The sequence below is a fragment of the Heptranchias perlo genome, unplaced genomic scaffold, assembly GCF_035084215.1.
Source record: "Heptranchias perlo isolate sHepPer1 unplaced genomic scaffold, sHepPer1.hap1 HAP1_SCAFFOLD_402, whole genome shotgun sequence".
NCBI classification, from domain to species: domain Eukaryota; kingdom Metazoa; phylum Chordata; class Chondrichthyes; order Hexanchiformes; family Hexanchidae; genus Heptranchias; species Heptranchias perlo.
Window position 1 is genome coordinate 106908 of NW_027139414.1, and position 24376 is coordinate 131283.

Genomic DNA, 24376 nt, shown 5'->3' on the forward strand with positions numbered 1-24376 from the left:
GGAGTCCCCAAATCACTCCACCTGAATCTCAAGCGCTTTTGAAAGAAATTCAGTTCAAACAATCAGGACTTTAAAGGCACCTCAATGACCTGCACTTTCATTGAACGAGCTTTGCTTCCAATTACATTCAACCTTGAAACCGCTCTGGGTTTTCCCCTCACTGAAGCAGAGTGTGGCCGCTCTGTATCTGTGATCATGTCGGTGATGAGGTTCGCTCTGATATTGGTCGCTTTCAATTTTTAAGATCTCGCCAAGCTCAGGGAAAAGAAACCGGGTATCGAATTGTCCCTGTAAGTGATGAATTGAAGGGATTGGTGCTCCAAGCAGATCTGGAAAATTCACAGTGCGGTCACTCAGGAATTCCAAATCCACCCTCTCGCCACTCCCCCCATCTCAGTCTTTCCATCTTTACCCTTCACTGCCGGTGTTCCAGGTTCGATCATCCGTGGCCGTTCAACGAAGCCTGAGAAGTCCATGAGGGAAAAACACGGAGAGTCAAGAGACAGAGACAAGGTGGGATCAAAGTATAGGAAGAAATAGGATCAATGTCAAGTTCTGCGAACGGGCAGAATTTAAGATGGAGCTTGGGAGAGATTCCTTCACGTGTCTCGCAATTTTGCAAGAGACCATTGGGCTCCGAATTAAAAGCATAAGCCGCGCTGGAGAGTCTCTGAGAGAGGGAATGCGGTTCGTCAACTCCAGTTCATCGTTATTTGAGCAGTAAACATAACTTTAAGAAGTCGCGCTGCGAGGAGTATTCGAACGTACGCAGGAAATCCCCAGGGGATTTCGAGTCCAACGCCTTAACCACTCGGCCATCGCAGCTACAAACATCTGTTATGCACGGCTGTAAATCAGAATGTGTCAGTTTATCACAAGCGATCTGTGATACAATGTTCTCTCTGACAGGTGAAAGGCCCTGATCCCTGGTCTGTGCTGATTCTCTGATAGTTTACTGGGTAAAGGCCCTGATCCCCGGTCTGTGCTGATTCTCTGATAGTTTACTGGGTAAAGGCCCTGATCCCTGGTCTGTGCTGATTCTCTGATAGTTTACTGGGTAAAGGCCCTGATCCCTGGTCTGTGCTGACTCTCTGATAGTTCACTGGGTAAAGGCCCTGATCCCTGGTCTGTGCTGATTCTCTGATAGTTTACTGGGTAAAGGCCCTGATCCCTGGTCTGTGCTTATTCCCTGATAGTTAACTGGGTAAAGGCCCTGATCCCTGGTCTGTGCTTATTCCCTGATAGTTTAGTGGGATTCATTCTGTATCTCTCAGTCTCTGGTACTGTGTGTGAGTGTGGGATTCATTTTGTGTCTGTCAGTCTCTGGTACTGTATGTTAGTGTGGGATTCATTCTGTATCTGTCACTCACTGATACTGTGTGTGAGTTTGGGATTCATTCTCTGTCTTGTCAGCAGTGTGTGTGAGAGTTTGTGATTCATTCTTTTTCGGCAGTCTCTCATACTGTGTGTTAGTGTGGGATTCTTTCGGTATCTGTCAGTCTCTGTTTCTCCATGTGAGTGTGGGACTCATTCTTTATATACAGTCCCCAGTACTGTATGTGGGAGTTGAATTCATCCTAAATATGCAGTTACTCATACTGCATGTTAGTGTGGGATTCATACTGTACCTATCAGTCCCTGGTACTTGATGAGAGTGTGGGATTAACTCTGTGTCTGTCAGTCTCTAGTACTGTATGTGAGTTTGGGATTCCTTCTGTATCTGTGAGTGTTGGATTCATTCTGTGTCTGTGTGTCTCTGGTAATGTATCTGAATGTGAGTTTCATTCTGTATCTGTACATAATTATTCTCTCAGATTACATTATTGCGTTCAATACTTCAGCTTTAATATCTTAATGTTTGAAGAGTTTTACTCCTTATTTAATTTGTAAATATGGACGAACTTTAGGATTTAATGTTGGAGGTTTTAATCAGATAATTTGTGTGCTTTTTGGACCACTATTAAATCTGCATCTCTGTGAGTACGATTGTGGATGATAATGAATCTTTCAAACTGATAAGGTGACATTTTTGAATTGGTTTGTAATGTGTAGATCAGTCTGTAGAAATGGAATTGATACTGTATCTTTCAGTCTAATATTGTATGAGATTTTTGGACTGGTATATAATGTGTATCTCAGTCTGCACTAATAGAATTGATACTCTATCTTTAAATTTCATTCTACGAGTGCATTCTGAACAGGTATCTAATTTGTTTCTCAGGTTTACTATCTTTCAGTATTTCTCAATCGATACTGTACGTGAAGTTTGGATTTGTTTGCAATTTGTAGCAAATGGTTCACTTTTCGAATGGATATTTCATGTATTAAAGTCATGTGTGAGAGAGTTCTGGGATAGTATTCAATTGGAATCTCAGGTACATTATTGGGATTCATTCTGTCCCTTTCAATCGGATACCATGTGTGATTTCTCTCTGGTATTTAATTCGTAGCTATGTTGCCCGATTGTGAGATTGACACAGTGCCTTTCAATCTGAGAGTGTGATTTTGGACTGGGATTTTTGTATCGACCTGTCAGCGGGACTGAGTTCGGGGGAAATGGAACAGTGTCTGCCTCACCCGCTCTGTTTGAATGTTGGATTGAAAGTGTGTCTCTGGAACTTGGGATCAGTGTGGGACTGACGACTTCTACTGTCTGAGACTGTGGAACTGATGACCTGTCTGTGTCTCTGTGCTCTGTGGGTGATAATGTACCTCCTGTGTGTGAGAAGGAGCTGGCTGCACTCCTCCTTGTGCCTTGGGTGGAGGAAACATCACATTCATTCTGGATCATTCAAGGATTCGCCTGTGGAAAGAAAAATGATCTCTTGTAACCCAAGAAACGGTGAGGTTGAAAATAGAATAGAGATCAGTTTAATATCTCTGCTAATGATCATTTTGAATATCCACAAATGAAAACCAGTGATACAAACAGTGTCAGTGTCTGACTCCACTGCAGCACTCAGCTTCTGCACACCAGGTGTGTTGGGCTATTTTACAACAATTTAGTGACATCCAGACACAACCCAACCCCTGCACTGATCCATGAATGGGACTACCCGATGGGGCAGGGACCTTTGTCCAGGTCAGGTTTCTAATCCCCTCTCCCATGGGACTAACCGTTCAACCCAAACATAACAGCCGCTGTTTAAATTGTGTCCTTCACACTTCTCACCTGGTGCCTGCAATAGATGCTCTTTGTATAACTCCCCACATCCTTACTGTCCGGCTCTGTTTCCACTCTTCACTGTCCAATAACAATAAACAGGGTGAGACTGGAACTAAACCAGGACCATTCACTCCTGGTTTGGGGAGAGAAAGCAGCAATGGTTTTAATAGCAGGTTCTTCCCATTCTCTCTCCCTTCCCCTGGACACACCCTGTCCACACACAGCCCGAGAATGACCTCTCCCTTCCCCCCTCTCACTCCATGTTCCGGGACCAGTTCCTGATCCACTCCGCCTCTTACAAACAGCCCCCGGACTCCCCCTGCCCTTCCCCTGGACTCAATGCCGATCTCTGAGCCCATCTGCGGACACGGTCCCGGAGCGATGAGCTGCTGTAACGAGGCTGCTCTTTGCTCCCTTCCCCCGGGGGCCGTGATCTCTCCATTCCCGCCTGTCTGAGCAAAGGAAGTGGGTCTGGGGGAAAGGTCAGAGGGAATGGGCTCCACAGGCAGTGCAGGAACAGGCACCAGAATGGGAAACAGATGGGATTCCACCAGTGCCCAACGCTGGAATCCAGACTGACTTTACAATCTCCAACTATTAAACTCGAGGTTTCCATCCCTGCTGTTTCTCTCGGGCTCTTTTGATGGGAAAGAGTCTTTCAGAGATAAAGTGAGCGGCTGTGGAATGAGCCAATGGGTTCTGTTCATTCTTGGCTCCCTTACTGATAAAGTAACGTTTGACTCCGAAACTGGAGGGAGGATTCCTCAAACCAATCCTGGAGAAACGGGGGAGGAAAGTGGGAGTCGGTGTATTTGCTGGGACCGTGTAGGATTAATATCAGGCAGCAACAGTCCCAGTTTATTTCAATCGGAGTGAAACTCTCGGTCACTGAGAGTAATACAGAGCGGCCCTGAGCTGCAAGATTGCAGAGGGGACAACATGCAAGAGAGGGTTAAATGTGTGACACTGTCCCTGAGAGTGGGATTAATAATGTGTCTGTCTCTGAAATAATATCAGTGAGAGATGAGACTGCATCTTCTGTCACTCCACCTTGGAATAGCAATTGGAATGAAATATTTTCCAATTTGTTACTGGGTGAAAACGGGACATTACAGGTCAGTTTCTCTCTCTTTTGTACAGATTATGAAGGTGGGATACTGTTCCTGAGAGTGATACAGAGACACTGATAGGAAGTGTAATTCTGATACTGTGCCTGTCTGTTTTTATCTCTCTCTAGCGCTGTAGATGAAGGTGGAATATTGTTACTGAGTGTGAAACGGACATACTGATGGGAAGTGTAATTCTGATACTGTGTTTGTTTGTCTGTGTCTCTCTCTGTCTGTCTTTCTCTCTCCCTAGTGCTGTACAAGGAGGCGGGATACTGTTACTGAGCATAATATAGACACACTGATAGAAAGGGAAAGACTGATTCTGTGTCTGTGAACAAACCTCCGGTGCTATTGGTGAGACGGTCACTGTCCCTTTTACTGTATATCAGCCGGTCTGACGGGGCATTCATCATTCGCCAGTCCTGTAAGGAAAGGTGGAGAGAAACCGTCTGTAACTGTCTTGACACTGGACTGTCTGTGAGTGTTGAATTTATTCAGTAACTAGTCGTGTCTGGGTGTTGAGAATGGGATGGAGAGGACACCAGTTACTATTATCTGACAGTCAGTCAGTTTAGCAGGAGAGAGAAACACAGAGAGACTGGAGGAGCCCAGAGCGGATAATTTTTATTTTCATCTTAACCAAACGGACAATACAATAATGTAAAAGGAGGAGGACAAGGTGAGGCACAGACAGCATTGAGTCTCATTTCACTATAGACGGACACAGGACTTGTCCCAGGTGAGGGTTTTGTGTTTAAAGATCACTTCACGAAAAACACCTTGACGATCTGGGGTTACAGACGGACATGACGGGCAGGAAAAGACCAGCTCGTTCATCAATCCTGCCCCACATGCCTGGAGCATCGTGACTGGACACTTCCTACACACACCACCAGCCCCACCCACCGGGAACATGGAATCTCCTGGGAGCGGTTACAAACCAGAAAAAAATCCAGGGCCAATCAGGAGGGGAAATTCTGGGAAATTCCTCCCCGACTCCCTCAGGCTATCGAATCGAGTCCAGTGGATCACACTGACCATGCGTAGGTTAACTGTAAAACCACTCACCTTCCATATGATGCGATCTCTGCCCCAGTCAAGAACCGGTCCAGATCCCTCGAGAAGGCAGGGAGAGAGTCAGCACTTACCGCACCAAAGAGAGTCAGAGTCAGCGCCCACCGCACCAGAGAGAGTCAGAGTCAGCGCCCACCGCACCAGAGAGAGTCAGAGTCAGCGCCCACCGCACCAGAGAGAGTCAGAGTCAGCACCCACCGCACCAGAGAGAGTCAGCACCCCCCGCACCAGAGAGAGTCAGCACCCCCCGCACCAGAGAGGGTCAGCACCCACCGCACCAGAGAGGGTCAGCACCCACCGCACCAGACAGAGTCAGCACCCACCGCACCAGCCGGGAATACATTCCAGATGCTCACTCCTCTCTGGGAAAAGAAGAAGCTCCCAACATCCAGACTATTCTTCCCTCTTTGTGGTCGGAACGCCGGTCCGCTGCTTCCCCCCAATCTGTGAAACTGGAAATAATCTATCACTGGGCAAGCTGTTCAACCATGAGATGGGAGCCATTGAAACACCGTGGGCGCTCTCCCATTGAATTATATTCTGTGCGGAGCGTTCGGTTTTTCGCGAGGTGAAGAAACTCTTGTCTCTCCTTGTGTGTAAATGTGAGGCGAATCTCAGATGATATTCTCACAGTTGAATCTAAAATTTGAAATGTAACTTGTTTGGAGATGCCGGGGATTGAACCCAGGACCTCATACATGCAAAGCATGCGCTCTTCCACTGAGCTACATCCCCACAGGGCAAAAGGTACCTGAGAAATAAACAAGCAGACACTTTAGAAGTGAAGCCGTGAGCTTTCTGCTCCGTCTCTCCAGGACATCGAGATGCCCAGCGGTCCCGCGTGTTCACAATGTTCAACCTCTGCTTCAGTTCACAGGGTTTCTGCTCCTCTTTACTTTGAACTTTCCAAAAAAAATCTGCGGAAATAAAAAAACCCAATCGCTAATGGTCAGTGACAAGGCTGAAATCCAACCTCTGAATCATAAAGTGAGATGGAAGAATGACAGAGCGTCAAACAGGAACAAGAGCTGGGACTGCTCGCTCGATATTGCACCGTCACACATTCCCCTCAGTCGGCGGCTGCTTTGAGTTGAGCTGTTGAGGGGACCGTGAGATGAAGTCCCGCTCCGGGACAATTTAATGCTTGTGGAGCCTCAGAAGTTGGAACTCACTGAGCTCAAAAAGCGTCATTCAACTTTCCGTGGGGAATTCTGGTGAAAAATTATTTAGGAAGATGCTAAGAGTTGAACCCAGGACCTCAACACATGCAAAACATGCGCTCTATCACTGAACTAAATCCCCAGATCACAAAACCCTCTAACCAAGGAAAGAAGAACTGATTGTCCTCATTTTATGAGGCCACCCGTGGTGGGTGTGCACTCCACTCTGCATTTTACTGGAGAAATAATCAATTTATATTATGTAACTATACCCCACTCACTGCATTTTACTGGAGAAATAATCAATTTATATTATGTAACTATGCCCCACTCACTGCATTTTACTGGAGAAATAATCAATTTATATTATGTAACTATCCCCCACTCACTGCATTTTATGCCTGAGAGACACCTTGATTTAATGAACCTTCAGTCCCTTTATCTACATGTCTTTTAGACATTATGCTATTACAGCACATTCCTCCCTTAGGTCTGTTCATTCCCACTTTACTGTTGTCAGCATCCTTTTAGTTTTAACTGCAAACTTGACTATAATAACCATCATGCATCCTTCTCGGCCCACCAGCACTTTCTTATTGAACACACGTTACATGGTTCATTCTATATTAATACACAGTACAGTTTACATTTATAGATACATAGATTCACAGTACATTTTGTTCTACTTCTACGATTGATTATAATTATACTAAATTCTATCTGTTAATGGGTTAATCCTTACACGTTGTTCTTCCTGACTCGAAACACCGTAGTTCAATCCTGGATGTGATTAACTGCAGAATCCAACCCCTGCAGTCACTTGTGAACTCGCTGGTGTCTCAGCACATGTGATGACTGAGTGAATCCCTTCCCACACACGGAGCAGGTGAACAGTCTCTCCACAATGTGCGTGAGTTGATGTGTCAGCAGTTCATTTCTGCTTTTAAAGCTCTTCTCAAAGTTACTGCATTAAAAGATCACTCAATAGTGTGAACAAGTTGATGTCTCAGAAGGTCAGATGAATTTGTGAATCCCTTCCCACACATGGAGCAGGTGAACAGTCTCTCCCCAGTGTCAGTGTGTTGGTGTTTCAGATCATTTGTTTTAAAGCCCTTCTCACAGTCAGAACATTTCAGAGGTCTCTTATCAGAGTGAACTCGCTGGTGTCTCAGCAGGTGTGATGACCGAGTAAATCTCTTCTTACACAGGGAGCAGGTGAACGGCCTCTCCCTAACGTGAGTGTGTCGATGTCTTCACAATTTGTATCTGCATTTAGAGCTCTTCGTGCAGTCAGAACATTCAAAAGGTCTCTCCCCAGTCTGAACAAGTTGATGTTTCAGCAGGGAGGATGAATGAGTGAATCTCTTCTTACACACGGAGCAGGTGAACGGCCTCTCCCCAGTGTGAACTCGCTGGTGTGACAAAAGTTGTGATGACAGTGTGAATCTCTTCCCGCACACGGAGCAGGTGAACGGCCTCTCCCCAGTGTGAGTGCGTCGATGAGTTTCCAGCTCTGAAGGGTAATTGAATCCCTTCCCACAGTCCCCACATTTCCACGGTTTCTCCATGGTCCGGGTGTCCTTGTGTCTCTCCAGGTTGGACGATCAGTTGAAGCCTCGTCCACACACAGAACACGTGTACGGTTTCTCCCCGCTGTGAACGGTGTGATGTTTTTTCAGGCTGTGTAACTGGTTAAAGCTCTTTCCACAGTCAGTGCACTGGAACACTCTCACTTGAGTGTGTGTGTCTCGGTGCTTTTCCACTCACACTGATGTTTGAAATCTTCTCCCACAGATAGAACAGACAAACATTTCTCCTTCCACATTCAAAGGCCGATGATATTCAGGTTCTGATGAATCGAGTGACTCTGTCAGATCTTGGCGTGCTGTTTGGTTTGAGTTTCCCTCTGCAAATCCTCCCCTTCTAATACCCTGCAAAAGGAGTTTATAAAAGTCATCACTGTAAGTACAGGATAGAAATTCAGAACAGACACTTCTAGTGTCTACAAAACATTCTTTCCTCTATTGTGCCTCAAAGCTGTAAATCCCCGTCCCACACACTCTCCCTCCTCCCTCTGCTGCAATCCAAACCCATCGCATCATCTTTCAGTGGCCCTCAACCATGAGTGAAAGGTTGAGAGAGTGAATGTGAGAGAGTGAAAGGGTGAGAGAGTGAAAGGGTGAGAGAGTGAATGTGAGAGAGTGAATGTGAGAGAGTGAGTGTGAGAGTGTGTGAGAGAGTGAGTGTGAGAGAGTGAGTGTGAGAGAGAGTGAGTGTGAGAGAGTGAATGTGAGTGAGTGTGAGAGAGAGTGAGTGAGAGAGAGTGTGAGAGTGAATGTGAGTGTGAGAGAGTGAATGTGAGTGAGTGTGAGAGAGTGAATGTGAGTGAGTGTGAGAGAGAGTGAGTGTGAGAGTGTGAGTGTGAGAGAGTGAATGTGAGTGAGTGTGAGAGAGTGAGTGTGAGAGAGTGAATGCGAGACATTGAATGTGAGAGAGTGAATGTGAGAGTGAATGTGAGTGTGAGAGTGAGTGTGAGAGAGTGAATGTGAGTGAGCGTGAGAGTGAATGTGAGAGAGAGTGAGTGTGAGAGTGAGTGTGAGGGAGTGAGTGTGAGAGAGTGAGCGTGAGAGTGTATGTGAGAAAGTGAATGTGAGAGTGAGTGTGAGAGCGTGAGTGTGAAAGAGTGAATGTGAGAGAGTGAGTGTGAGCACAGCAGTGGGCTCGGTGTGGAGAATGAAGTGGGGCAGGTGGAGCATGTTTCAGTGGGGCAGCAGTGATCATAATCTCATTCGGTTTGGAACAGTTATGGAAAAGGACAGGGGACAGTCAAATGTGAAAATTCTTAACTGGAGGAGGGCAAATTCCAGTGAGTTAAAAAGGGATCTTGTCCGTGTGGATTGGAATCAAAAATTGGCAGGTAGAACAGTAATTGAACAGTGGGAGGCCTTCAAGGAGGAGTTGGTTTGGGTACAGAGTAGACAGATTCCCACGAGGAGGAAAGGAACCGCATCCAAAGCTCGAGCTCGGATGAATAAAGATATAGAGATCACCATTGCTCCTTCATTTACAGACGATCACTGACCGATCACCATTTCTGCTTCATTTGTAGACGCTCCCTGACAAATCACATATCTCCTTCATTTACAGATGCTCCCTGACCAATCACATATCTCCTTCATTTACAGACGCTCCCTGACTGATCACCAGTTCTTCAATTACAGACGCTCCCTGACCGATCACCAGTTCTTCAATTACAGATGCTCCCTGACCAATCACCACTTCTCCTTCATTGGCAGAAGCTCCCTGACCGATCACCATTTCTTCTTCAATTGCAGACGCTCCCTGATCGATCACCATTTTCCTTCATTTACAGACGCTCCCTGACCGATCTCAATTTCTCCTTCAATTACAGACGCTCCCTGACTGATCACCATTTCTCCTTCATTTACAGACGCTCCCTGACCGATCACCATTTCTCCTTCATTTACAGACGCTCCCTGACCGATCTCAATTTCTCCTTCAATTACAGACGCTCCCTGACCGATCCCCATTTCCCCTTCATTTACAGACGCTCCCTGACTGATCACCATTTCTCCTTCATTTACAGACGCTCCCTGACCGATCCCCATTTCTCCTTCATTTACAGACGCTCCCTGACCGATCCCCATTTCCCCTTCATTTCCCGGCGGGTAGTGAGGGGGGGATAATGTTCACTGTTTTATATTCGGGTCTGGGGCCGCACTCGGGGTTTGTAAAGCCTGAGCCTGGGCCTGAGCCCGGACCCGGGCCCCGGGGTTTATTGAGCCTCTTGCTCCGATCCTCTGACCTGCACCGAACGCGCTCCTCCCGCAGCCTCGACTGGCCGCGCATGCTCAGGACACACTGACCGATAATGAGTCACTACTGCGCCTGTGCACTGGACTCCACTGATTCAGATAGGGCACAATCTGAACCGCGCTGCATGCTGGGTGATGCAGCCGCCATTAATGATCATAATATCAGGCCGAAAAACAAAGACATTGGAAGCAGGGAGAGCGCGTTTGGACCAAGGATAATAAAATAAACTGAAACCCCAGCGCTTCGAGCCATTAAAACCGGCACAAACACACAGCATAGAAGCCCTCCCCCCTCCACCCCGAATTTGGTGAACTCCAGAAAAAAAAATTTCAGTGACTTTTATTAATTTCGTTTTATTAACTGAAGGGTTCAATTTATGTTTATTTTCCAAATGCACCTCGGGACCGCCAGTCTCACCATTCATCCCGCCTGGCGATTAAGGAGAGATCCGGACCAATAGGAGGAGCGGAAATTTATAGGCATTTCATATAACTCGTGGGGTGTTGCAGGGATCAGTACTGTGGCTCAATTATTTACAATATATATCAATGACTTGGATGGAGGAACAGAGTGTCTTGTGGCCAGATTTGCTGATGATGCAAAGATAGGTGGAATAGCAAGTTGCAATGAGGACACAACGTGTCTGCGAAGGGATGTTGCCTGGTTAAGCGAATGGGCAAAAATTGGCAGATGGAATATAATGTGGGAAAATGTGAAGTCATCCACTTTGGGAGGAAAAAAATATTTTGCTTTTTTATTTGAATGGAGAAATACTACAAAATGCTGCAGTACAGAGGGATCTGGGTTTCCTCGTGCAAGAAAGACACAATTCAACATACAGGTGCAGCAGGTAATCCGGAAGGCAAACGGAATATTGGCTTTTATGTCTCGGGGGATGGAGTATAAAAGCAGTGAAGTCATGCTACAAAAATACAGGGTGCTGGTGAGACCACAACTGGAGTACTGCGTACAGTTCTAAGGAAGGACATACTTGCATTTGAGGCAGTTCAGAGAAGGTTCACTAGGTTGATTCCGGGTATGAAAGGGTTGTCTTATGATGAAAGTTTGAAGAGGCTGGGTCTATACTCAATGGAGTTTAGAAGAATGAGAGGAGATCCAATTGAAACAGACAAGATTCTGAGGGGACTCGATAGCGTAGATGCTGAGAGGATGTTACCCCTCATGGGGGAATCTAAAACTAGGGGGTACAGTCTCAGAATAAGGGGTCACCCGTTTAAGACGGAAATGAGGAGGAATTTCTTCTCCCAGAGCGTCGTGAGTCTTTGGAATTCTTTACCCCAAAAAGCTGTGGAGGCTGAGTCATTGAATACATTCAAGTCTGAGTTAGACAAATTTTTGATCAGCAAGGGAGTCAAAGGATATGGGGAAAGGGCGGGAAAGTGGAGCTGAGGTAAAAATCAAATCAGCCATGATCTCATTAAATGGCGGAGCAGGCTCGAGGGGCCGAATAGCCTACTCCTGCTCCTATCTCTTATGGTCTTATGGTAAATTGACTGGACGGCTGTGCGGACAGTTGGTCCTCCAACCAATCGGAGTGTGTGAGGGGCGGGAGTTGCGCCACTGAATGGGCGGGTCTAAGTCCAGATATCCGTCATTGTCTGAAGCATCATTTTTTAAAAGTAATTTATCTTAAGCTCCAGGAGAAAACTCGACCTTTCTGTTGTGGCTTGAAACAGATGAAACCAGATGAAGTGGAGCAAATATTTCAACATTTATTAGAAAAACACATTAATTAAGAACAGCCAACATGCATAATTTGAGATATCTCAATTCTACTGATAAAGGGAATGTAGTGGATGTTGTGTTGATGGATTGTGAAAAGGTGTTTGATAAGATGACGGACAGGAGGCTTGTTGATAAAATTAATACCCACGATATTAAAATGAATGCGGCAGTGTGGATAGGAAGTTGTGTAAAGGGCAGAAAACAGAGAGTAGTGGTTAATGGATGTTCTTCAGACTGGAGGGATGTAAACAGTGGTGTCTCTCAGGGTCAGTGTTGGGACCATTGCTCTTCTCAATATAGAGAATGATCTCAGCTTGGGTATGTGGGACACAAGGTGAAAATCTCGAGATGACTTCAACGTTGGCAGCGTGGGGAACTGTGACTTCATTGTAATGTGCACAGGTTCGTAAACAGGCAGGTGAAATTTAATGCAGAGAAAAGTGACGTGATACATTTTGAGAGGAAGAAAAATGAGATGAAATGTACACTAAATGGTCAAAGTTTAAAATTAGAGGAGCAGAGAGACTTAGGGATGGAAGGTTCTAAATAATGCATTGTCTTATTAATTAACAAGTCTGAGAGTCAGCAACTTTAATACATTATTGAGAAATATATGAGCAAATTCTCTTTCCTGTACTGCACCAGAGTAAACATGCAAATCCCCGTGTACACGAGATGATCCCGCTGGATGGAACCTCAGGCACCCTGAGCTTGATCTCCGGTGTCTCCAGTCCTGACTGTCCCTTACATCAGTATCCCCTCACTTTTATACTGTGTTGTGATCCATCTCTGTCACTGGAGCTGGAACTTTCCCAGTCTGTGGTTTACAAGGACACATTGCTTGGTTCCCAGCAGTTATTTATCTTCAGTAGCGTTCTCATGATCACTGAACTACCCTGCTTACTGTTAATTAGACTCATAGAATCAAAGAAATTCATGGTACAGAAAGAGGCCATTCGGCCCATCATATCTGTGCCGGCCGAAAAAGCGCTATCCAGCTTAATCCCACTTTCCAGCTCTTGGCCCATAGCCTTGTAGCTTCCGGCAGTTCAAGTATTCTTAAAATGCGATGAGAGTGTCCGCCTCAACCACCCTTTCAGGCAGTCAGTTCCAGACCCCCACAACCCTTGGGTGAAAGAATTTCTCCTCAGTTCCCCACTAAACCTTCTACCAATCACTTTAAATCTATGCCCCTGGTTATTAACCTCTCTGCTAAGAGAAGTGGGTCCTTCCAATCCACGCTATCTGGGACCCTCATAATTTTGTTCACCTCAATTAAATCTGCCTTCAGTCTCCTCTGTTCCAAAGAAAACAACCCCAGCCTATCCAATCTTTCCTCATAGCTAAAATTCTACAGTCCAGGCAACATCCTTGTAAATCTTTCTTGCCTTGTATAAAATGTCTGCTATTTGAAAGTCGTGACATTGATCAAAGTCCATGTTAAGTTTTCTTGCCATTTGTGTCAAGATTTGGAAAAGATCTGCTGCTGATACTTTAAATATTGCCGACCTTTAACTGTAGCTCACAGTGTCTGAACAGTCACTGTTATCATTATCCTTTTATGTATCTCCTTGTACTCCACCTCCTTAACAGCACAAGCTGATCACAGCAATGTTTTCTTCAAATGGAATCCCAATGTGAAAAAATGCACAATTTCAAAGCGAAGCATCATGTGCAAGATTGGAAGGAGAGTGCGAGTGGAGATAATGGGCTTGGATCAGTGATCCCTTGAGCATTAAGACATTCATTATCTGAAAGAAGCCCGGAGATGAGATTTTTGTCTATATTTATCAGTATAGAAAAGAAGGGAGTTGAAATCCTTTTGTCTATTCATCCTGCTATCGACAAAATCCTTCGCCTCTCAATGCCCAGCATCTTTCTTTCCAACTCCCTGCTCTCTGCAGGGAAGGATTGGTTTCATTAATTCTCTGTGTTTTCAGCAAACATCTCATTCACCTCGCAGATCTGGCCGTGTCTTCTACTTATAAGTCATCCCATCATGTTAGCAACTCAAGATAAGCTGTTTTATGTTGATGGAATGCATTTGAGTCAGTTTTCTAGATCAATATGTCGAGGAATCAACAAGGGAACAGGCTATTTTAGATCTAGTATTTTGTAATGAGACAGGGTTAATTAGTAATCTTATATTAAATGATCCTCTGGGGAACAACCATCATAATATGATAGAATTTCACATTGAGTTCGAAAGTTTGAGAGTGATGTCATTAAGTCGGAAACTAGGGTCTTAAATTTAAACAAAACCAATAACGTAGTTATGAGGATTGAGTTGGCTAAGGTAGTTTGGGAAATTAGATTAAAAATATGATGATAGACAAGCAATAGTGAACATTTAAAGAAATAATTTATAATTCCTCAACAAAATTACATTCCCTTGAGGGTTAAAAACTCCACCGGAAAAGTGGTCCAACCTTGGTTAATTGGAGAAATTAATGATATTTTAGGTTAAAAGAGGCTGATAATGTTGCCAAAAAGAATAGTAAGCCTGAGGATTAGGAGAGTTTTAGAAATCAGCGAAGGATGACCAAGAAATAGATAAATATGTATAAAGGAAGAGATTAGCGAAAGTAAACATGGGTCCCTTGGAGACAGAGACAGGAGAATTTATAATGGAGAATAAGGAAATGAAAGAGATGTTAAACAAGTATTTTGTATCTGTCTTCACAGTAGAGGACACAAAAATCATACCAGAAGTATTAGGGAACCAAGGTTCTAATGAGAGTGAGGAACCTGAAGCAATTAAGATTAGTAATGAAAAAGTACTGGAGAAATTAATGGGACTAAAAGCTGACAAATTCATTGGCCCTGATGGCCTACATCCTAGGGTTTTAAAAGAGGTGGCTGCAGAGAAAGTGGATGCATTGGTTTTATCTTCCAGAGTTCCCATGATTCTAGAAAGGTCCCCGTGGATTGGAAGGTAAGAAATGTAACCCCTCTATTCATAGAATTACATAGATAGAATTACAGCACAGAAACAGGCCATTCGGCCCAACAGGCCTATGCCAGTGTTTATGCTCCACATGAGCCTCCTCCCTCCCTACTTCATCTCACCCTATCAGCATATCCTTCTATTCCTTTCTCCCTCATGTGTTTATCCAGCTTCCCCTTAAATGCATCTGCTATTCGCCTCAACTGCTCCTTGTGGTTGCGAGTTCCACATTCTCACCGCTCTCTGGGTAAAGAAGTTTCTCCTGAATTCCCTTATTGGATTTATTAGTGACTGTCTTATATTTATGGTCCCTAGTTCTGGTCTCCCCTGCAGACATAAGGGTCAACCACATAGCACAGAACAGGAGTCATAAGTCGGCCAGAGAGTAGATGTGGCAAGTTGCCCTTCCCTGAACTAGTTGGGTTCGTATGACAACCCACGGTTTGTTTTCTGGTGCTGTCTAATGAAGCACCAGATTTATTGAAGTCAATTTCACAACTTGTCATGGTGTAATTTGAGCTCATTATTCCCGGCTGCTAGTCCAATCACACAATCACTACACTACTGTACCCATAATAGTGTCCTTTGAACGGGCACTTAATAATTCGAGAAAGGAGGGTGAGAGAAAACAGGGAACTACAGGCCATTTCGCCTGACAATAGTAGCAGGGAAAATGCTAGAATCTATTACTAGGGACGTGGTAAAAGGGCACTCAGAAAATGATAATACGATTAGGCACATGAAACACGGTTTTATGAAAGGGAAAATTGTGTTTGACAACTCTATTAGAGAGTCTAGAACTAAGGGTTATAATGTCAAGATAAGGAGTCGGACATTTAGGACAGATATGAGGAATAATTTCTTCATTGAGAGGGTTGTGAATCATTGGAATTCTGTACCCCAGAGGGCTGTGGATGCTGAACCATTGAGTATTTTCAAAACTGAGATCGATGGATTTTTGGGTGCCATTAATTTATGGATTGGCGGAGCAGGCTCGAGGGACTGAATGGCCAACTCTTGCTCCTTTCGCTGATGTTGGTCCGCTGGAAAAGCAGAACTTGCCAGCTGTTTTAAAACTTTTAGCCTGAACAGGGACTTGAACCCTGGACCCACAGATCACTACCTGTTTTAAAAGTCTGATGCTCTACCGACTGAGCTATCCAGGCTCGCTATATGATTGGTTTCCATCATACAGATTCATGGTGGGACTCTGAATTATCCCTATCGCTGTCGAATTCGGGGGAGTATCTCTTTTATACAATTCTCAGCAACGTGTTGAGGAGAATCCTTGTTTCTGTTGAACATGATGTAAGAAACATGGACAGCGAACTCGTGAGTTTACAATTCTACTTGTTTGTACAAAATGTCTTGTCATTCGTTCGCAGCAATTAAAAAAAAACACTTTACCCAATGGCTCAAAAGCTGAACTTGTTCCACACGGGAGCTGGGAAAGGCCTCTCGACATTTCAGCCGATCAACAATTGAAAGCTGAATAATTTCACCCGTTACACCGTGACACCAGGCAGCAGATTTGCCTCCCGAATTTTCCCGACACGACACTTCAAACCGATGAATCCCTGCTTCACGGAAAGAAGAATTGTGTGTTTGGTTCTTCAGATTTAAAGATGTCGTGCCGGCCGCTTTACCATTTCAGCTCTCGCCAATCGCCCCCTCTCCCTCCTATAAACAAATAAACTCTCGCCTGCTATTGCAAGAGGGGAGGTCAGAGGAGCCTCAGTGCCCACATGGGGACATGAAGAAGTCGATGTGTTATGGAACCGGTTGTACCTTGAACTCCAGTCAAAATGTTTCGAAGTTTCAACTACTTTAGATGGCGCTGGAGCTCACAACCCCAGCATTTCTCGAGTGTATAATTATTGTAGAAATAACGCGCGCTGACCGATTGCTCCACTGGAGCCGCGCACGGTCTGTGTCCCCAGTGCTCCCATCAAACAGCTTCATCCTCGGTCTCTCAATTATCACTTCCTGATCTTTCCCACACAGAAACCTCCAACCAAGAGGCGATTCGTTAAACATCCGCAGTGACCTTTAAAAGCCGTGGAATCTGAAACAAAACCCCAGACGATAAGAACTTTTAATTATATTATTATTAACTTAATGACAATTATTTTCATGGTACTTTAAGGATTTGGGGAAAGTGGGAGCTGAAACTAAGAAACTCTCTCTGGGCTGTCGGTGATTGGAGAGATGGGCGTTATTTCATTTGAAAACCGAGGCTCGGAACTTCCTGATGGAGAAGTGTGAGAGAAGATTGTGGTTAGTGGCAGTTGCCGGGGAGATCGAGAGGAGAGGGAGAAAACTCAAAGTCACAGCTGTGACAGCTCAAGTGCTCTGCTTATCTGTAATATTTAGAAAGTAATGTACAGCACAGGACAAACCAGTTTGGTATCAGTTAGCAAAAATATTAAAAGACACGGGTTTTAAGGCGGATTTGTGAAGAGGGAACTGATTTAACCGCCAGACCAAAATCATTCCACATGAATCTGAAGCGTCTTGGGGAAAATGGCAGTGCGAACTGTTCTGTTCGTGTCATGACTTGAAAGACCCTCCAATTCCCGACAGTATCTTTGAACGAGTTGTGCAGCAAAACCGCGATAGAAGCCGCTTTGCATTCGTCAAACGTGTTGGTGACGATATTGAAACATAGGAACAGGAGTAGGCCATTCAGCCCCTCGTGTCTGCTCCGCCATTAAATAAGATCATGGCTGATCTGTGATCTAACTCCATATACCTGCCTTTGGCCCATATCCCTTAATACCTTTGGTTGCCAAAAAGTTATCTGTCTCACATTTAAATTTAGCAATTGAGCTAGTATCAATTGCCGTTTGCGGAAGAGAGTTCCAAACTTCTACCACCCTTCGTGTGTAGAAATGTTTTCTAATCTCACTCCTGAAAGGTCTGGCTCTAATATTTAGACTGTGCCCCCTACTCCTAGAATCCCCAACCAGCGGAAATAGTTTCTCTCTATCCACCCTATCTGTTCCCCTTAATATCTTATAAACTTCGATTAGATCACCCCTTAACCTTCTAAACTCCAGAGAATACAACCCCAATTTGTGTAATCTCTCCTCGTAACTTAACCCTTGAAGTCCGGGTATCATTCTAGTAAACCTATGCTGCACTCCCTCCAAGGCCATTATGTCCTTCCGAAGGTGCGGTGCCCAGAACTGCTCACAGTACTCCAGGTGCGGTCTAACCAGGGTTTTGTATAGCTGCAGCATAACTTCTGCCCCCTTGTACTCTAGTCCTCTCGATATAAAGGCCAGCATTTCATTAGCCTTCTTGATTATTTTCTGCACCTGTTCATGACACTTCAACGGTCTATGTACCTGTACCCCAAAGTCCCTTTGGACATCCACTGTTTTTACCTTTTTACCATTTAGAAAGTACCCTGTTCTATCCTTTTTTGATCCAAAGTGGATGACCTCACATTTGCCTACATTGAATTCCATTTGTCACAGTTTTGCCCATTCACCTAATCTATCAAAATCCCTTTGTAATTTTATATTTTCATCTACACTGCTTACAATGCCAGCAATCTTTATGTCATCGGCAAACTTAGATATGAGACTTTCTATGCCTTCATCCAAGTCGTTAATAAATATTGTGAATAATTGAGGCCCCAAGACAGATCCCTGCGGGACTCCACTAGTCACATCCTGCCAATGTGAGCACCTACCCATTATCCCTACTCTCTGTCGCCTTTCGCTCAGCCAACTTCCTAACCAAGTCCGTACTTTTCTCTCGATTCCATGGGCTTCTATCTTATCTAACAGTCTCTTACGTGGGACTTTATCAAATGCCTTTTGGAAGTCCATATAAATAACATCCGTTGACATGCCCCTTACCACTACTTTAGTCACCTCTTCAAAAAAATCAATTGGGGTTGATTAGGGTCGATTTCAATTATTTGAAATCTCTCCACGTGACCCGAAAATTGATGGCAAAATCGAGTTTTTCCTGTAAGTCCTGAATTGAAGGGAAAGGCGCAACAAGCATGTTGGAAAAATGAAAAGCAGAAACTGTGGATGAAACTTGCACGACTGAAAATCCCTGTATGTTGGAAGACTCAGTCCCCAGTGGTGGAGAGGATTGGGATTTCAAGCTGTCTCACAGCTCACACACACACCATTGGCTCATTTAATCACCATCAACAACTGGAATACATCAACACTTAATCTTCTATACACAAGGAAATACACACCTTTCCTACGCAATTTTTCCGCATAATTTAACCATTTTAGCCCTGGTATCATTCTGGTGAATCTGCACTGCACCCCCTCCAAGACCAATATATCCTCCCTGAGGTGTGGTGCCTAGAACTGAATGCAGTGCTCCAAATGTGGTCTCAGCAGAGTTGATACAACGATTTGTGCACGTATAACCCCAGGTCCCTCTGTTCCTCCAACCCTTTTAGAATTGTGCCCTCTAGTTTATATTGCCTCTCCTCGTTTCTCCCACCGAAATGCATCACCTCGCATTTTTCCGTGTTAAACTTCATCTGCCACGTGTCCGTCCATGCCACCAGCGTGTCCATATCCTCTTCAAGTCTATCCACCTCACTGTTCTCTACCCTTCCAAGTTTTGTGTCATCTGCAAATTTTGATATTGTACCCTTTACTCCCAAGTCCAAGTCATTAATATCTATCAAGAAAAGTAGTGGTCCCAGCACCGACCCCTATGGAACACCATTGCCCACCTCCCTCCAGCCCGAAAATCAACCGTTCATCACAACTCTCTGTTTCTTGTCATTTAGCCAGTGCTGCATCCATGTTGCTATTGCCCCCTGTATTCAATGGGCCGTAATCTTGATAGCACGTCTGCCACGTAGCACTTTATCAAACGCTTTTTGAAAGTCCATATACACCACGTCAACTGCATTGACCTCATCTACCCTCTCTGTTACCTCATCAAACAACTCTATCAAGTTGGTTAAACACGATTGGCCTTCAACAAATCCCTGCTGGAATTCCCTAATCAATCCACACTCGTCCAAGTGACTGTTAATTCTATCCCCGATTATCATTTCCAAATCTTTCCCCATCACCGAGCTTAAACTGACTGGCCTATAGTTGCTGGGTTTATCTTTACACCCTTTTTTTGAACAAGGTTGTAACCTTTGCAATTCTCCAGTCCTCTGGCACCATTCCCATGTCGAAGGATGTCTGGAAGATTATGGCCAGTACCTCTCCAATTTCCCCCTTTACTTCCCTCAGCATCCTCGGGTATATCCCATCCGGACCAGGTGACTTATCTATTTTAAGTACAGCAAGCCTTTCCAGTACCTCTTCTTTCTCATTTTTTAGCCCATCCAGTATCTTAACTATATATTCCTTTATCGAGAATCTGGCAGCATCTTCTTCCTTGGTAAAGAACAATGCAAAGTACTCATTTAGTACCTCTGCCATGCCCACTGCATCCATGCGTAGATCTCCTTTATGGTCCCTAATCGTCCCCGCCCCTCCTCTTACTACCCGTTTACTGTTAACATGTCTGTAGAAGCCTTTTTGATTCCCTTTTATGTTTTCCGCGATTCTTATACTCTCTCTTTGCCCCTCTTATTTCCTTTTTCACTTCCCCTCTGAACTTTCTATATTCTCTCTGGTTGGCACTTGTGTTATCAACCTGACACCTGTCATACGATACTTTTTCCCGCTTCATCTTACTCTCTATTTCTCTTATTATCCAGGGAGCTCTGGCTTTAGTTGCCCTACCTTTCTACCTCGTTGGAATGTACCTTCTCTATCCCCGAATCATCTTCTTAAAAGGCGCCCACTGTCCAATTCTAGTTTTGCCTGACAATCTTTAATTCCAATTTACCGGGGCCAGATCTGATCTCATCCCACTGAAATTGACCCTCCTCCAATTGAGTACTTTTACTTTAGAGTGGACAGAGTCCATTTCCATAGATAGTCTAATCCTTATGATACTGATCGCTGCTCCCTAAATGCTCCCCCACTGACACTTGCTCCACTTGGCCCGCCTCATTCCCTTGCACCAAGTCCAGCAATGCCTCCTTCCTCAGTGGGCCAGAAACGTACTGGTCGAGAAAGTTATCCTGAACACATTTCAAAAATTCTTCCCCTTCTTTGCGCCTTATATTATTGTTATCCCAGTCTATATTAGGATAGTTGAAATCCCCTGTTATCACTACTCTATGGCTTTTGCAACTCTCTGTAATTTCCCTGCAAATTTGCTCCTCTATCTCCGTCCCACCAGCTGGTGGCCTATAGAATACACCAAGTAGTGTAATCGGACCTCTATTGTTCCTTAACTCGAACTCAGTACCCAGTAGAAATCCCCTCGTTCCTGGGAACTTTGTATTAAGCAGAAGTTAGCAGCAAAAAGTGTTCGTGGTGGGACTGAGAAATGCTGAAACAGCCGGCACCCTGTAAAACAGAGCTCCAAGTGTCGGTTTAAATAAAGTCCTGAACTGACAGAGCGGCGGACAGATGAGGATTGAATTAAATCCCAATTCACTGAATCTAAACAAGGTTTAAATAAGTGAACCTGTCAGGAGTGGGATTCCTGAGCTTGTGTGTGAGCTGAAACTGGATCGGTCCCGTTCTGCAAAGACTGAATGGCAGGCGGCTCCCAGACAGGGCTCAGGCCGGGACTGGCAGCTCTCCGCTGGGAACGGCTGGATTGGAGAGCGGGGCTCCTGCGGTGTTGCTGCTGCTGCTTCCGCCTCTTCGAGACGCTGTGGCGGTCGGTACCGATCTCCCTCCTATGGATCCGGCTCCAGGTGTTCGCTGTGGACCTCGTGGCGCAACGGTAACGCGTCTGACTCCAGATCAGAAGGACGCGTGTTCGAATCACGTCGGGGTCATTGCATTTTCGCAACGTTTCAGTGTCACTCTGTTTTATCGCGGGGCAGTCTTTCAGGGATGGTCTGTTCACTGTGTGCAAAATAATATTTATCACAGAATGAACACACCACAGAAGGAGGCCATTCAACCCATCAATCCCTTACCTGCCTTTTGTAAGACCAATCCCATTGGTCCCATTCCCCGTCCCTTTCCCCGTGGCCCTGCATTTTCCCCTTCAAGTATTTATCAAATTCCTTTTTAAAAGCCACGATTGAATCTGCTTCCACCGCCCTTTCAGGCAGCGCATTCCAGATCATAACCATTCGCTGCGTAAAAAAGATTTTCCTCATGTCGCCTTTGGTTCTTTTGCAATCACCTCAAATCTGTGTCCTCTGGTTCTCGACACTTCCGCCAATGGGAACAGCTTCTCTTTATTAACTTTATCGAAACCCTTCATGACTTTGAACACTTCTATCAAATCTCCTCTGAATCTTCTCTGCTCGAAGGAGAACAACCCCAGCACGGGGTAAATGCGGTCAATTAGCTCCAATTTATTTATTTGGGCATGAAACAAAACGTGAAAGACTGGCGAGGGGTTGTCCGAACGGAGCTCACTGCTTTCAGACAATAAATCCAATCACTGCGTGGGCGCTGGGTTCAAATCTCACGACTGATAGAATTTCTGGCAATGTTCATTTTGACCTGTTCGCAGAAAACCCGATTGTCGTGCGATGGAGCAGAGGATGTGATCGAAGCTGAAAGTGGAAGTGCAGATATTAGTTTCATCACAGTGACTGGACACGTTTCCACAGGTTCGGGCCTCTCACCTTAAGATTCTTTCCAGCAGAGTGGGACAGGTGATCAGAGTGACCGGACTCCAGCGGCGCAATCGGTCAGTGCGCGGTCCTTATCTGACAGAACAGGGTCGGGAAATACCGAGGTTGTTAATTCGAGTCTCACCGTGATCAAACAATCCTTTTGCTTGTGAACATTTCGACCGGAGTTGAAGGTACATTTGGTTTGTTCCAAAATGCATCTACTTATTTGTATTGCCATGTGGTTCCTCCGGACTACGCTGTTGCAATAGCAGATGAGATGTTCAGTATTACTTGTTTACAGGAGAGAGGCTGCAGTTTTGGAAACACAAACTATGATTTTGATCCATCCACAAATTGTGGGATTTAACTGTAGTTTTAAACCAGCGCCTCAGACCGCTCAGCCAGGATACTTTCCATCCTACACTTCAGGAGCTAGTTTTACAGGAATAGAATTACTACAAGCAAGAATTCTACCCCTCCAGCACCAATGCTCACACGGCAGCAGGATGCATGTGTCCAGTTAGAAACCTGTCTGAAGGAACATTCAGTCTGACAGAGCCGGAAGTCCAGCAGATTGACTTTCGGTCTGAGCAGATGATGAGTCTCCTCCTTGAGAGAGTTTCGCCAATCCAGCTCAGAGTGGATTAAGAATCATAAATCCGGGTGTGACTGGAGCCACTTGTGTAAGATGAAGTGTCGGGGGCAGTTTCCCGTCCTTGACGGACATTAATGATCCGGTTGCGGTTTTGCTGCAAAATTTCACTTCCCAGCTCCCGAACTAAAATTCAACTCTGGTGGGACTCGAACCCACAACATTTGAATGTCCCCTCCGATTATTAAGTAGAAGTCGAACACGCTATCCATTGCGCCACAGAGTCAGTGATGGAATTTGAAGGAGAGCGGGGATCCTGTGCTGTGGTTGAGGCGGTCAGGCTGCTCCTGCTTCCGCCTCTCACATTCCGAGAGCCGGGGCGGCAGTCTGCACCGATCGCCCTCCAATGGATCCGGCTCCAGCCGCTTGTTGTGGGCCTGGTGCAAGAACAGTCGCGTCTGACTCCACATCAGAAGGCTGCGTGTTTTGAACCAGGTTGAAATCACAGCATTTTCACTGTGGCTCAGGGTCCTGCCGACTGATTTTAGATCGGGACAGTGTTTTAGCGATGGGATGTTCAGTGTTTGTGCAACAATATCAAAATTAAATTTGATACATTAATGAGCTTCTGTTCTGTTACTTTCTATTTACACCCTCTCCAGTTTTATGTAGAAACAGTTAACAATGTTTAAGGGATGTGGTGTGCAGTGTTTGTGGAATCAGTGTAATTAAATTTGATACTTTCATCTGTTCCTTCTCCAACCCAGACCCTTATCATTAGATTTGTACATTCACCCTGTTTAAAATAGGTTACTCAGTGAAATTAGCTTCCATCATACAGATTCATGGTGGGACTCTGAATTATCCCTGTCGATGTCGAATGAAGGGGAGTATCTCTTTTATACAATTTTTAGCAACGTGTTGAGGAGAATCCTTGTTTCTGTTGAACATGATGTAAGAAAAATGGACAGCGAACTTATGATTGTGCAATTCTTCTTGTTTGTACAAAATGTTTTGTCATTCGTTCGCAGCAATAAAAAATACACTTTACCCAATGGCTCAAAAGGTAAACTTGTTCCATACGGGAGCTGGGAAAG

At 44.9% G+C, this 24376-nt stretch overlaps 4 non-coding genes across 4 annotated transcripts; 1 reads left to right on the plus strand and 3 right to left on the minus strand.

Annotated features, from left to right (window-relative positions):
• Window positions 1–6012: 6012 nt before the first annotated feature.
• trnaa-ugc (transfer RNA alanine (anticodon UGC)) lies at window positions 6013–6084 on the minus strand. The gene has a single exon. It is a non-coding gene; the product is annotated as a tRNA-Ala (tRNA).
• Window positions 6085–16120: 10036 nt separating this feature from the next.
• On the minus strand, window positions 16121–16205 carry trnak-uuu (transfer RNA lysine (anticodon UUU)). Its single transcript is given in 2 exon segments — window positions 16121–16156; window positions 16169–16205. It is a non-coding gene; the product is annotated as a tRNA-Lys (tRNA).
• A 5612-nt stretch (window positions 16206–21817) lies between these two features.
• On the plus strand, window positions 21818–21889 carry trnaw-cca (transfer RNA tryptophan (anticodon CCA)). Its single transcript has one exon. It is a non-coding gene; the product is annotated as a tRNA-Trp (tRNA).
• A 1584-nt stretch (window positions 21890–23473) lies between these two features.
• Window positions 23474–23565, minus strand: trnar-ucu (transfer RNA arginine (anticodon UCU)). The gene is made up of 2 exons: window positions 23529–23565; window positions 23474–23508 (listed from the first exon to the last, which is right to left on the minus strand). It is a non-coding gene; the product is annotated as a tRNA-Arg (tRNA).
• Between the last annotated feature and the right edge of the window lie 811 nt (window positions 23566–24376).